The 12,893-nt window shown below is 39.2% G+C and overlaps 1 protein-coding gene and 1 long non-coding RNA gene across 6 annotated transcripts in view; one reads left to right on the forward strand and one right to left on the reverse strand.

The window, feature by feature from the left end:
* The window catches only part of LOC132406068 (small glutamine-rich tetratricopeptide repeat-containing protein alpha-like), a 56,711-nt gene extending 54,771 nt beyond the window's left edge, over nucleotides 1–1,940 (forward strand). For all 5 annotated transcript variants that reach the window (XM_059991265.1, XM_059991263.1, XM_059991266.1 and 2 more), the window contains one exon: nucleotides 2–1,940. The gene's annotated coding sequence lies outside the window, so the exon portion shown is untranslated. The remainder of the gene's footprint in view (nucleotide 1) is intronic.
* The window catches only part of LOC132406069 (uncharacterized), a 46,476-nt gene that overhangs the window by 29,987 nt on the left and 3,596 nt on the right, over nucleotides 1–12,893 (reverse strand). The window contains exon 2 of the long non-coding RNA XR_009516050.1: nucleotides 4,106–4,213. This is a non-coding gene — a long non-coding RNA (uncharacterized LOC132406069). The remainder of the gene's footprint in view (nucleotides 1–4,105; nucleotides 4,214–12,893) is intronic.

Here is a 12,893-nt window from a genome sequence, read left to right on the forward strand (position 1 = left end):
GGAGGTGTGAGCCAGCCCAACCCTTACTACCACTACCACTACCACTAGTTCTTCTGCAAGTCGAGGGTATCTTTGCAACCAGGAACTCAAAATAACGATTTCTACTGTCACTTGCATGTTCGGGCGAATACTTGGGGTGAAGAGCCAGCAAGTTGTAAACAAGAAATTGAAACAAAACTGGGCTTTCAGGCTTGCAAAAGCATCTCATCAACTTTTTGTGAAATTCATCTGTTGAGCTTTCTGTGAATCTCCAAGTTTTTTTAACCAGAATTGTCACAGAGGAATGCCTAGCTGCTCTGTCATTTCAGATCATCTGCCAACATACAAGATTCTTTTGTCTTTGGGGGAAAAATCTACAGAACGAACAGCAGTGATTATATACCTCGCCTTCTCACAATAGTGGCATTTTTGTTGATAACTGGTACTGTTTAGCTGGCAAAGCTTAAGATTTTTTTTCTGTTGCTGAAATATTTTTCCAGAATTTTAGAAGAATAGACCAGCAAGAGTCAGTGTTTAAATTAATATAGCATATGGGATGATTAACATCATGTTTTTCATTCATGTAGATTTTCAGATTTTCTTTAATTGTGTATAAGATTGTATGAAAACATTACACGTATTTGTGATTAGCTTTTTAAACAAAGAAATGAACATGATCCTTAAGGTGACCCTGTGACAATTGTTTGAAATATCACTGACATCACCAGCTTGACAGCAAAAATTAACTTCCATTCTGTAGTTGATAAATTTAGGAAATACTTTTACAGTGTGGCCCTCGGTGCATGTAAAAAAAATAACGTTATTAATCAAAATCTAACTGTTCACTGTTATGGTTAAGTTGTTGGCAGTACTGGGGGGTAATTGTGAAGAAATGGGGACAGGTTATGGGTCTGAGGTCCCATTTGATAATCTCAGCCACTTCAGACTACAGTGGCTGTTCTATATTGAACAATGTCAAGTGCAGTGTTCTGCCTATAGAAATAAAATAACTTCAATAATAGCCATTGTTTATAACCTGGTTGTAAAAAGGATAAAATTAAATGAAGGTTCTTTTATGTTATGTGAACTATTTCCATTAATTTCTTTTCAATTCCCTTATTTTTAAATTTACAACAGCTATTCATGGAAGTGTTTTGATGTCCTCTTTGTATTCATATATTCAGCTTTTGCAATGTGGACAAAACAACAGCTTAGCTATTTTTTTGTGGACTGAATCCATTTTAAAAATGCCAGTGAAAATTCCTGTGAGAATTAGATGCATTCAGCCATTAACTCATATTGGACTTGCTGCATCACAGAATTCAATCCAGAAATTCTGATTTTTACAAGTCTTAAAATCCCATGTTATGAAGGATTAAATTAATCAGTTGCCATAACTTGATTTGTCAAATTCCTTCCTACTTGTAAGTCAATAATATGGTTCTATGCCAAAGTACAGCAACAAAGGGGAAATGCGTAAAACATGCACTGCAGATTCCTCAGATGGAGTTTTGATTGCCAGGGGATCCCTTTTGCAGTGTTTCCGGGTTTGAAGAAGTAATTGCAAAAGTTGTACGCCCTCTTTACAAAAAAAATAAATTTCTGGTAGTGCACTGCGAATGATCCTATAAAATGAACTTGTCAATTATCCTTATCCGTGGTGTGATGAATTGTTATTATTAGCCATCCTTCCACAAGTTAATACAAGGATGGTAATCTTCCCATTTATAATAATGAAGGATAGTACTTTCCCAATAGAATACTGCTGCTCCCAGAATACTCTGCTGATTTAACATTTTTAATGCATTTGAATTGCAGGAACTTTGTACATTGTATTATTTAAATAAAAAGTTTAGGAGGGGCATTGTTCATTTAATCCACACAAGAATACAGTGCTATCAAACTGTCAACAGTCAGGATCTCGTTAAGTACAACAATAACAGATAAAGTTCTATACGGAAGTTCACTGTGTGTTGTGGTGTTTCTGTTCCTTTTTGTGTTGCATATAGCTTTGAATCCTAGCCTTGTTCATTTCCCCTCCAATTTCAACACATTTTAAAAGGTGGTGAATCAAAACGCAAATTAGACAGTTGCAAGTTCTGGTCACACTATAGTAACACACTGAGCATTTTTCAAATCTCATTCCTATTCTGTTTTGCTGAACGTCTTTAAATTTTACCACAAATATCACTAAGTCGGGTGCAAGAATTCTGAATGATTTGTTTGTCCCCTGCTCGCTCCCAGAGCAAAGGCAGTGAAGAAAATAGTGGGATAAATGGCATAAAAAATAACAGAAACTATGAAGTGTTATACTTTACTAGCATAATAAAGAAAGATGAAGAAATAGAGGATACTGGAGCAGTGAAATCTGTTGCCAAGAGTTGTGCATAAATCATTGAAAGAAAAAAATTTCTGTTTTAAAATAAACATGGAATTCTGGCTTTCATAACAGGTATAATGTCTGCAAGAGCAAATCAAGATGCACATTTAGTAAGAACTAATTCAGCTACAGTGGGACTACTGTGCCCAATTCTGTGAATCATGCAGAAGAGGGGAGTGCAATTTACTGGATTAATGTTGTAAACGCCTTGCTTCCATGCAGTACCTTTCTTCCATTATGTGGAAGTGATTTTCTTTAATGAAAAATTCAATAGCTGTTACTTGCATTTTTGTTGAATATTAAGAGATTCTGAAGAAAATAAATAACATCAAGGTACAAATCATCGGATGTGATGTAACTAGTAGAACTAGTCTAGTGCTTAACAGATGTTATCTGTGTAATTCTAATGGCTGCTACTGGTCATAAGTTGAATAAGGTTAAGGAACAGAGTCACTGTTTGAAGTGCAATCTTTCTGTATTCTTTCGGCACTACTGATAATTGCTGAGCAGTTTCAATGAAATTTGAGTGAGCAACAGGTTAATAGGTAATTTGAAAACAATCACTATGCTAAATAGAGGGTCATCTGATATTCCAAAATGCAAGATAAAATGTGTATGAAAATTACTTATTGGGAGTCTTTCAATTTAGTTGAACATGTATTTTTTAAAATTCGTGGATGTTTTACTTTGACCTTTAGCATTTAAATTTTGTACTTAAATGTAATCAATTTTTAACATTAAGGGAAATGGTGTTTTCTTTTTACACACATTTTAATTATTTATTTAGAGATGCAGCTTGGAACAGCCCAGCAACCCATCTATTTAACCCCGGTCTAATCACAGGACAATTTACAGTGAATAACATAATAACTGATATGCTTTGGAATGTGGTAGAAAACCAGAGCACCCAAAGGAAACTCACATGCTCACTGGAAGGAAGTACAAACTTCTTACAGACAACATTAGAATTGAACTCCAAAGTCCAGCGCCCCGAGCTGTAATAGCATGTGACTAACAGCTACACTACCATGGCACTGCTACCATTGGGTATAATGAATTAAGAATTTTGATTTGTGTATTTGAAGTGCAAACTTAGTGAAGGAACAAGTCGCCATAGAAAAATGCATTAATTATGTGGAAATTTACATATTGGAAGGGTGATGTTTGGCTGACTCATATCTGCTTATTGAATCCACTGATAAATATTACATCTGTGTAGTCCATCTAAAAATCTATGTTTCTATGAGCAAGCCAATCCTCTGACAATACAACTACAGCTCCCTTGGTTATAAGCCAAAACTGATGAAAATAATTAGCTGACCAGTCATCACCCTCTATGGAGAGCAAAATTTTAATACAATGCACAGTAGACAGTTTGCAGATTCCAAAAACTGTAGATGTAAGATGAATTCAAAATCTCACAGTTTAAATAATTATATGAGACCAGTTGTCATAAAACCCACCTATTCCATTAATGTATTAGAGAGGGAAATATTTCAAACTAACTTGATTTTTGTTTTTTCAAAATTTTCAAGCTAACAGTTACTTTCTTAAGAAAGTCTATTGAAAGAGTGAATGACTAAAGCTGATAAGTGAAATTACAGCAAATTCTTTTATTAAAAGCAGGGGGATTTCTCCAAAAATACAGTGAGTCAAGTACATTATGTACATAAAATCAGCCTCTATCAATTTTAGCACAGCAATTCCCAGATGTTACACACAAAGTAATATTCCAGTCATTCCCACCTGGTCGGTAGTGACATTATGTACAGCTTTACAAGTAGTTCCAGGGGATATTTACACCTTTAAATCTCATCTTCACCAGCACAGCATATCCTCACTTTGTCTCCTAACCTGCAGAATCAAGGTCACCTTAATCTCAGTTAATAGGTAAATAATGTAGGTACAGGTACCATGTTCTATGTCATTGTTCATTAAAATATACAAGAGAATAAATTAGAAATATACTGAATATTTGGCCCTTTGCCAACCAGCAATAAATTTCCATGACAAAGCCATGTCATTAAATACATGTGGTTGATAAGCCCTTCATCCAAACTCACCCATGATAACAGGAATAGAGATCCAAACAAGAGAAAATCTACAGATGCTGGAAATCCAAGCAGCACAGAAAATACTGGAGGAACTCATCAGGCTAGGCAGCATCTATGGAAAAGTACAGTCGACATTTCGGGCCAAAACCCTGGCCCTAACCTTTTCCCAGCCAGACTATCCAACACATTATTCTGCAACATTTTTGACAGCGACATGATCCAACCACCAGTCATGATTTCCCTTCCCTAGTCTCTTCTATCTGCGGGGATCAATCCACACTCTGCTTCACTTATCCTTCTCCATCCCCAGGCACTTTTCCTCTGCAACCATGGGAGGTGCAACAACTGCCCATACACCTACCCCCAACTACCATTCAGTCTCACCTAAACAACTATTCTAAGTGAGATAGATTTACATGCACACACAATCTTGTCTATCGCTCTGTGTTCTTGAAGTAGCCTCCTCTCCATCACTGACTCAAAAGGCAGACCATAAGACACAGGCACTCGGACCATCAAGTCTGCTCTGTCTTTCCGTAATATTTGATTTATTATTCCTCCCAACTCCATTCTCCTGCCTCCTCCCCTTAATTTCTGATGCCTGAGGGGAGGGGTAACAACTTCTGAACCTGGTGGTGCAGGTCCTGAGGCTCCTGTACCACCTTCCTGATGGCAGCAGCAAGAAAAGAGCATGGCCTGGATGGTGGTCGTCCTTGAATTTGGATGCTGCTTTCCTGCGACAATGCTCCATAAAGATTATGCTCAATGGTGAAGAGAGCTTTACTTATGATGAGCTGGGCCATATCTAATACTTTTTGTAGACTTTTCTCTACAAGAGCATTGGTGTTTCCATACCAGGCTATCATGCAACTAGTCAATATACTCTCCACCACACATCGATAGAAGTTTGTCAAAGTTTTAGATTACAGTACAGGCCAAAACTTCGCATACTTCTAAGAAAGTAGAGGTGCTGTTATGTTTTTTCGTAATAACACCTGAAGTTAATAATCATCTCCCTGGTTTTGCAGACATTGGGTGAGAGGTTGTTCTTGTGCTACCACTCAGCCAGATTTTCAATCTCCCTCCTATATGCTAATTCATCACTACCTTTGATTTGGCCTTCCACAGTAGTGTCATCAGAAAACCTAAATATGACATTGGAGCCATGCTTAGCCTCACAGACGTAAGTATAAAACAAGCAGAAAGGGGGCTAAGTAGACAGCCTGTTGGTGCACCCGTGCTGGTGGAGGAAATGAAGGGTGCCAATCCAAACTGACTGGGGTCTGCAAGTGAGGAAATCAAGGATCCAGTTGAACAGGAAGATATCCAGATGTTCCAGGGTTGAATGAAGAGCCAATGAATTAGCATTGCTGTTGACCTGTTGTGACAGTTAGCAAATTGGTGTGGATCCAAGTCATCTGTCAGGTAGGAGTTGGTATGTTTCATTACCAACCTATCAAAGCACTTCATCGCAGTGGATGTAAGTGCTACTAGATGATAGTTACTGAGGCAGTTTACCATATTCTTCTTAGGCACTAGTATAATTGAAGCAGATGGGTACCTCAGTCAGCCAAAGTGAGAGATTAAAGATATCGATGAACCCTCCAGCCAGTTGGTCAGCACATCTGTTTAGTTCTCAGTCAAGCACCCCATTTGAGCCAAATGCTTTCCTCTGAAGAATACTCTGACATTGGCCTCAGAGACTGAGATCACAGTCATCGGGGGTTGTGGGAGTTCTTGTAAGTGCCTCCACGGTTTAACAGTCAAAATGAGCATAAAAAGCATTGAGCTCACCTACTAGGTCCTTGCTACTACTAGGTACTACAACCTTGTTGTCACCTACTAGGTCACTTGATTTCACTTTGTAGGAGGTGATAGGATTCAAGCCCTGCTACAGTTGTGCATACTTCAGTGATCCATGTTTGGTCCAGAATTGCCACTTCACATCAGGAATGGCTTTCCAGAGATTGTACCTGGACCTCTTGTATTTAACTTAGTTGCCAAACCTGAATGTCACTAATCCGGCTCTCAACAGATTCAGATCTCATGGTTCATCCAGGGCTTCTGGTTAGGGAAGACTGAATGATTTGTGGGGTCACACTCATCTACAACTGCCTGTTATTTCATCAAAGAATTCCAACTGGTAGGTAGGGTCTGACAGAATTTCCCCTTAAGGAAACCATGTTGACTTTGGCTTTATTATTATTACATTATTATGTGCCTCCAAGTACCCTGAAACTTCAACCCTAATAATGGACAATATCTTTCCAACCACTGGCATCAGGCCAACCGGCCTATAATTTCCTTTCTTTTGCCTTCTTCCCTTCTTAAGCAATGGAGTAACATTTGCAATTTTCAAATCCTCAAGACCATTCCATAATCTAGTGATTCTTGAAAGATCATTACTAATGTCTGCACAATCTCTTCAGCTATCTCTTTCAGAAGCCTGGGACATAGTCCACCTGGTCCAGGTGACTTACCTACCTTCAGATCTTTAAGCTTCCCAAATACCTTCGTTTGTGTTTTGTAACTTCAGACATTAAACCAATTCAAACAAAGTTATGACAGTCCAAACTGTGATCTAACTTCAACTTCACTAAACTTAAAGTTTAGTGAAATATTAAATACATACTGCCTTCTCCTTAGTAATACCAACTACACACTTCTGCCACAGTCACTTGAATTTCTGGCATATCACTCATGCCTTCCATAGTGAAGACTGACGCAAAATACATATTAAGTTCATCCGCCATTTCTACCTCTTAAGCATCATTTTCCAGTGGTCCAACATCCACCCTCACCTCTCTTTTACTCTTTATGTATCTGGTATCCTCTTTGATATGAAGCCTTTCATTTTTCATCTTTTCTCTCCTTAGTTTTTTTAGTTGCCTTCTGTTGGTTTTTAAAAGCTTCCTAATTCTCTAATTTCCCACTAGTTTTTGCTATAAGACCATATGACCTTAAGGTTCAGGAGCAGAATTAACCTGTGTGGCCCATGGAGTCTGCTCCACCCTTTCATTATGGTTGATCCAATGTTCTTCTCAGCCCCAATCTCCTGCCTTCTCCCCAAACAAGCAAGAATCTATCAACCTCTGCCTTAAATATAAACAAAGACTTGGGCTGCAAAACTGCCTGTGGCAAAGAACTCCACAGATTCACCACTTTCTGGCTAAGGAAATCCGTCCTCATCTCTGTTCTCTATTCTGAGGCTCTGTCTTCTCACCTTAAACTCACCCACCATAGGAAACATCCTCTCCACATCCACTCTATCAAGGCCTTTCACTATTCGATAGGTTTCAATCTGGTCACCCCTCATTCTTTTGAATTCCAGTGAATGCAGGCCCAGAGCCATCAAATGCTCTTCATATGACAAGCCATTCCATCCTAGAACCATCTTCATGAACCTCCTTTGAATCCTCTCCAGTTTCAGCACATCCTTTCTATGATAAGGGGCCCAAAATTGCTCACAATACTCCATGTGAGGCCTCACCAGTCCTTTATAAAGTGTCAGCCTTACATCCTTGCTTTTATATTCAAGCCCTCTTAAAATGAATGTTAACATTACATTTGCCTTCCTCACCACAGACTCAAACTGCAAATTAACCTTTAGGGAATCCTACACAAGGACTCCCAGGACCCTTTGCATGTTTTTTTTTGTATTTTCTCTCCAGTTAGAAAATAGTCAACACTCATTTCTTCCACCAAAGTGCATGACCATATACTTCCTGACACTAAATTACATCTTCCATATCTTTGCTCATTTTCCTTATCTAAGCCCTTCTGTAGCCTCTCTACTTCCTCAAAACTACCTGTCCCTTCACCTATCTTAATATCATCTACAAATTTTGCAACAAAGCCATCAACCCCATCATCCAAATCATTGACATATAACATAAAAAGAATCGGTGCTAACACAGACCCCCGTGGAACACTACCAGTCACCGGCAGCCAACCAGAAAGGCCTCCCTTTATTTCCACTCTTTTCCTCCTGCCAATCATGCTACAATATTTCCTATAATACCATGAGCTTGTAGCTTGTTAAACAGCCTCATGTGCGGCACCTTGTCAAATGACATCCGAAAATCTGAGAACACAACATCAACTGATTCTCCATTGTCTACCCTGCTTGTTATTTCTTCCAAGAATTCCAATAGATTTGTCAGGCAAGATTTTCCCTTGAGGAAACCATGCTGACTATGACCTACTTTATCATGTGCCTCCAAGTATCCTGAGACCTCATCCTCACCAACCACTAAGGTCAGATTAACTGGCCTATAGTTTCCTTTCTGCTGCCTGTCTCCCTTCTTGAAGAGTGGAATGATATTTACAATTTTCCAGACTTTCAGAACCATTCCAGGTTCTAGTGATTTTTGAAAGATCATTATTAATGCCTCCACGATCTCTTCAGCAACCTCTTTTAGAACTCTGAGGTGTACACCAACTGGTCCAGTGACTTATCTACCTTCAGACCTTTGTTTCCCAAGAACCCTCTCTCTAGTTATGGTAACTCACACTCTTCATGACCCATGACACCTGGAACTTTCACCATACTGCTATTGTCTTCCACAGTGGAGACTGACACAAAATAGTTATTCAATTCTTCTGCCATTTACTTGTCCTCTATTTCTACCTCTTCAGCATCATTTTCCAGCAGTCTGATATCCACTCTCACCTCTCTTTTACATATTATGTCTGAAGAAACTTTTGGCATCAACTTTAATACTACTAGCTAGCTTACTTTGGCGTTGACTTCATTTTTTAGCCGTGGTTGTGTCATTTTTCCTTTAGAATACTTCTTCCTCTTTGGGATGTATATATCCTGTGCCTACCAAATTGCTTCCAGAAATTCCAGCCATCACTGCTCTGTTGTCATCCTTGCCAGTGTTCTTCTCCAATCATTTCTGGCCATCTCCTCTCCTGCCTCTGAACTTCCCTTTACTCCACTGTAATACAGACAAATCTGACTTCAGTTTCTCCTCAAATTTCAAGGTGAATTCTATCATTATGTGATCACTTACCCCTAAGGCTTACCCCTTTCACCTCAGGCTCTGTAATCAATTCTGGTTTCTGTCATCAATTTTGGCACAACACCCAATCCAGAATAACTGATCCCCTAGCGGGCTCAACCATGAGCTGCTCTAAAAAGTCATCACGTAGGCAGTCTAGAAATACCCCCTCCTGGAATCCAGCACCAACCTGATTTTTCCAATCTACCTGCATATTGAAAACCCCCATGACTATTGCAGCATTGCCTTTTTACCATGCATTTTCTATTTCCCATTGTAATTTGTAGACCACATTCTCTTTACTGTTTGGGGGGTATGTATATAACTCCCATCAAGGTCTTTTTACCCTTGCAGTTCCTTAGCTCTAACCACAAAGATTCAACAGCTCTTTAAAAAGATATGATTTCATTTTTTAAATTTTGATTTTATTTTTCATTTTGATTTTTTTTCATTTATTTCATTATATGCCCTCTCTTTTGCTTTTATGCTTTCTTTGACTTCCCTGGTCAGCTGCATTTCCTTCATCCTCCCTTTAGAATACTTCTTAATATCTCGCATCTTGGCTACTGCTTGGGGCTTGTATTTAACTCCCATCAGTGTCTTTTTACCCTTGTAGTTTCTTAACTCTATCCACAAGGGATCTATATCTTCCAGTCCTATGTCACCTTATTCTAAGTATTTGATTTGATTTTTTACCACCCTACCCCTCTACCTACCTGCCACCCTACCCCCTCTACCTACCTGCCTGTCCTTTCGATACAATGCGTACGTACCCTTGAACGTTATGTTCCCAACTATGATCTTCTCACAACATCATACTTACCGACTTCTAATTATACTACAAAACTATCTTTCTTATTCTGGAAATTGCATGCATTCAAATATAACACCTTCAGCCTTGTATTTATCACCCTTTTCAATTTTCCACCCGTGTTACACCAATTCATTCCACTGTCTGCAATTTTGCCATATCATTTGAGGGTCCTTCCTCACCGTCTCACTACACGTCGACTTCCATACCTATTGCCTGATCCTCAGCCCTATTTTTCCGGTTCCCACCCCGCTGCCAAATTAGTTTAAGCCCTTCCCAACAGCTCTAGCAAACCTGCTCACAATCCACTTTGCTGATCAGCTCTGCACTGTTTGCATTGTCCCTTTGACCTTTCTCCAGTCAGTAGAAATGGTTCCACAGGGCTCTTAGTAGCTAAGCACACGTGAAGGCCAGGAGCTGGACTTGGTTGTCAGAGGCTATTTGAGATGCACACCATTGGGAGCATTTAATGAGCAGTAGGAGCTTGACCCATTACCACTCCCAGCTATTAACAGCTTTGAGAACCACAATATAAAGCAGCTGCTTTATATAATACAAAATTGTTCCACACATAAAATTATGTTAAGGATTTAAAAATAAGTGTTTGTGCAAAGCACGTGTGGAATCTAAAGTGATCATGGTGCACTAAAGTAATTACACCTAGCTGATTAAAACATAAATTGTAATTAATTTTATTTTCATTCTTGAAATGTGACGATGATTGGATTATTCTTTAAATTTGTAAACTGTAATTGAATTTCATATCACCTTCACTTGTGTGCTTATTAAACCATGCACTTCTGCAGTGTATAGTTGATTACATGGTATTATAGTTTAACAAACAGGAGTTAAAACATGTTTTCTCTTTCCTTGGTACTCAAGTACAGTTCATCGTGTCACAACAACTTTTCTTTATCTGACATCTGCAACAGAATAAAACATTCCCACATGATTTGAAGGAGTGGGTAAACAAAGAGAATCTGCTCAGACTTTTTGTTAGAGGTGTGAGGCTTAAGGAATGTTACAGAGAAAGAAATTGGATAAAAGAGGCTTAGGGTTGGAATTCCTAAACTCAGGTATGACAATTGAAGGCAGCAAAAAGGATAGAACTGTTGCACAGAGACCTTGGCTGAGAAAGCCAGTGAATGTGATAGACATTTGGATATGAAATGCAACGAACTCTCAGCATTTGTCTGCATGGTGGTCATCTGTCTTTTCCTCCCATACCTCTGCCTCCCAACATTATTTGTAACCACAGGGTGGTGCTATTAGTTGGCTGCCTTCACTTTAATACAAAGTATTATCATCGTGTTACAATATTAAATCTTAGCTGTACTTTAGATGTGTAGAAGAAACATAGAAAACCTACAGCACAGTACAGGCCCTTCAGCCCACAAAGCTGTGCCGAACATGTCCTTACCTTAGAAATTACCTAGAGTTACCCATAGCCCTCTATTTTTCTAAGCTCCATGTACCGTTGTGATTTCATCTTGTACTAAAATGTTGATTTTAAGTTTCATTCTGGATTCACACACAAAATCTGAACTGATATTCTAACACTGAAGAAGAACCAGCCATCAAGCAGAGAATTACAGATCTCTGGCAGAGAATTACAGATCTCTGACAGAAGAGAGACTGCAGATGTGGAAATCTGGAGCATCACACACAGTGCTAGAGGAATTTAGCAGGTCAAATAACATTTATGAGGAGAGCTGACAATCAACATTTTCAGTAGGAACTGCCCCTCACAAAGCCATGCTGACTATCACTAAACACGAGGAAATCTGCAGATGTTGGAAATTCAAACAACACACACAAAATGCTGGTGGAACACAGCAGGCCAGGCAGCATCTATAAGGAGAAGCACTGTCGACGTTTCGGGCCGAGACCCTTCGTCAGGACTATCAATAATCAGACTATGCTTCTTCAAATGCTCTTAACTCCTGTTTCCAAAAATCCTCTCCAATAGTTTACCCACCATTGATTTAAGGCTCACTGATCTGTCATTCTCAGGATTATCCCTATTACCTTTCTTGAACAAGGGCATAACTTTTGCTATCCTCCATTCATTTGGTATTACTCCTGTGGCCAGTGAGGACACAAAGATCATCATCAAAAGTGCAGCAATCTTTTCCCTTGCTTCCCATAATAACCTGGATTATGTCTTATCAGACCCAAGGAATTATCTATCCTTATGTTTTTCAAGAGTTCCAATACATCCTTGACATATTCCAGCACCTGTTACACACTGGCCTCACATCCATCAAGGTCCCGCTCACCGGTGAATACTGAAGCAATGTATTCAGTAAGGACTTCTCTTACATCCTCTGACTCCTCGCTTCCTCTTTTATCCCTGATTGGTCCTACCCTCACACTAGTTATACTCCAGTTCCTCACATACAGGTTGAACACCTTGGGATTTCCCTTAATCATACTTACTAAGACCACCTCATGCCTCCTTTTCTAGCTCTCCCAAGTCCACTCTTAAGCTCTTTCCTGGCTACCCTGTAACTCTCAAGGGCTTTGCCTGATCTTTGCTTCCTAAACCTGAAGGATGGTTCTTTCTTTCTCTTGACTAGATGTTCCACCTCTCTTGTCAAAAATGGTTCTTTTACCCTGCCATCCAGTCCCTGCAACCATGTGACAAACCTATCCAGAACCAT

Source organism: Hypanus sabinus, chromosome 16 (genome assembly GCF_030144855.1).
Source record: "Hypanus sabinus isolate sHypSab1 chromosome 16, sHypSab1.hap1, whole genome shotgun sequence".
Taxonomy (NCBI): Eukaryota; Metazoa; Chordata; class Chondrichthyes; order Myliobatiformes; family Dasyatidae; genus Hypanus; species Hypanus sabinus.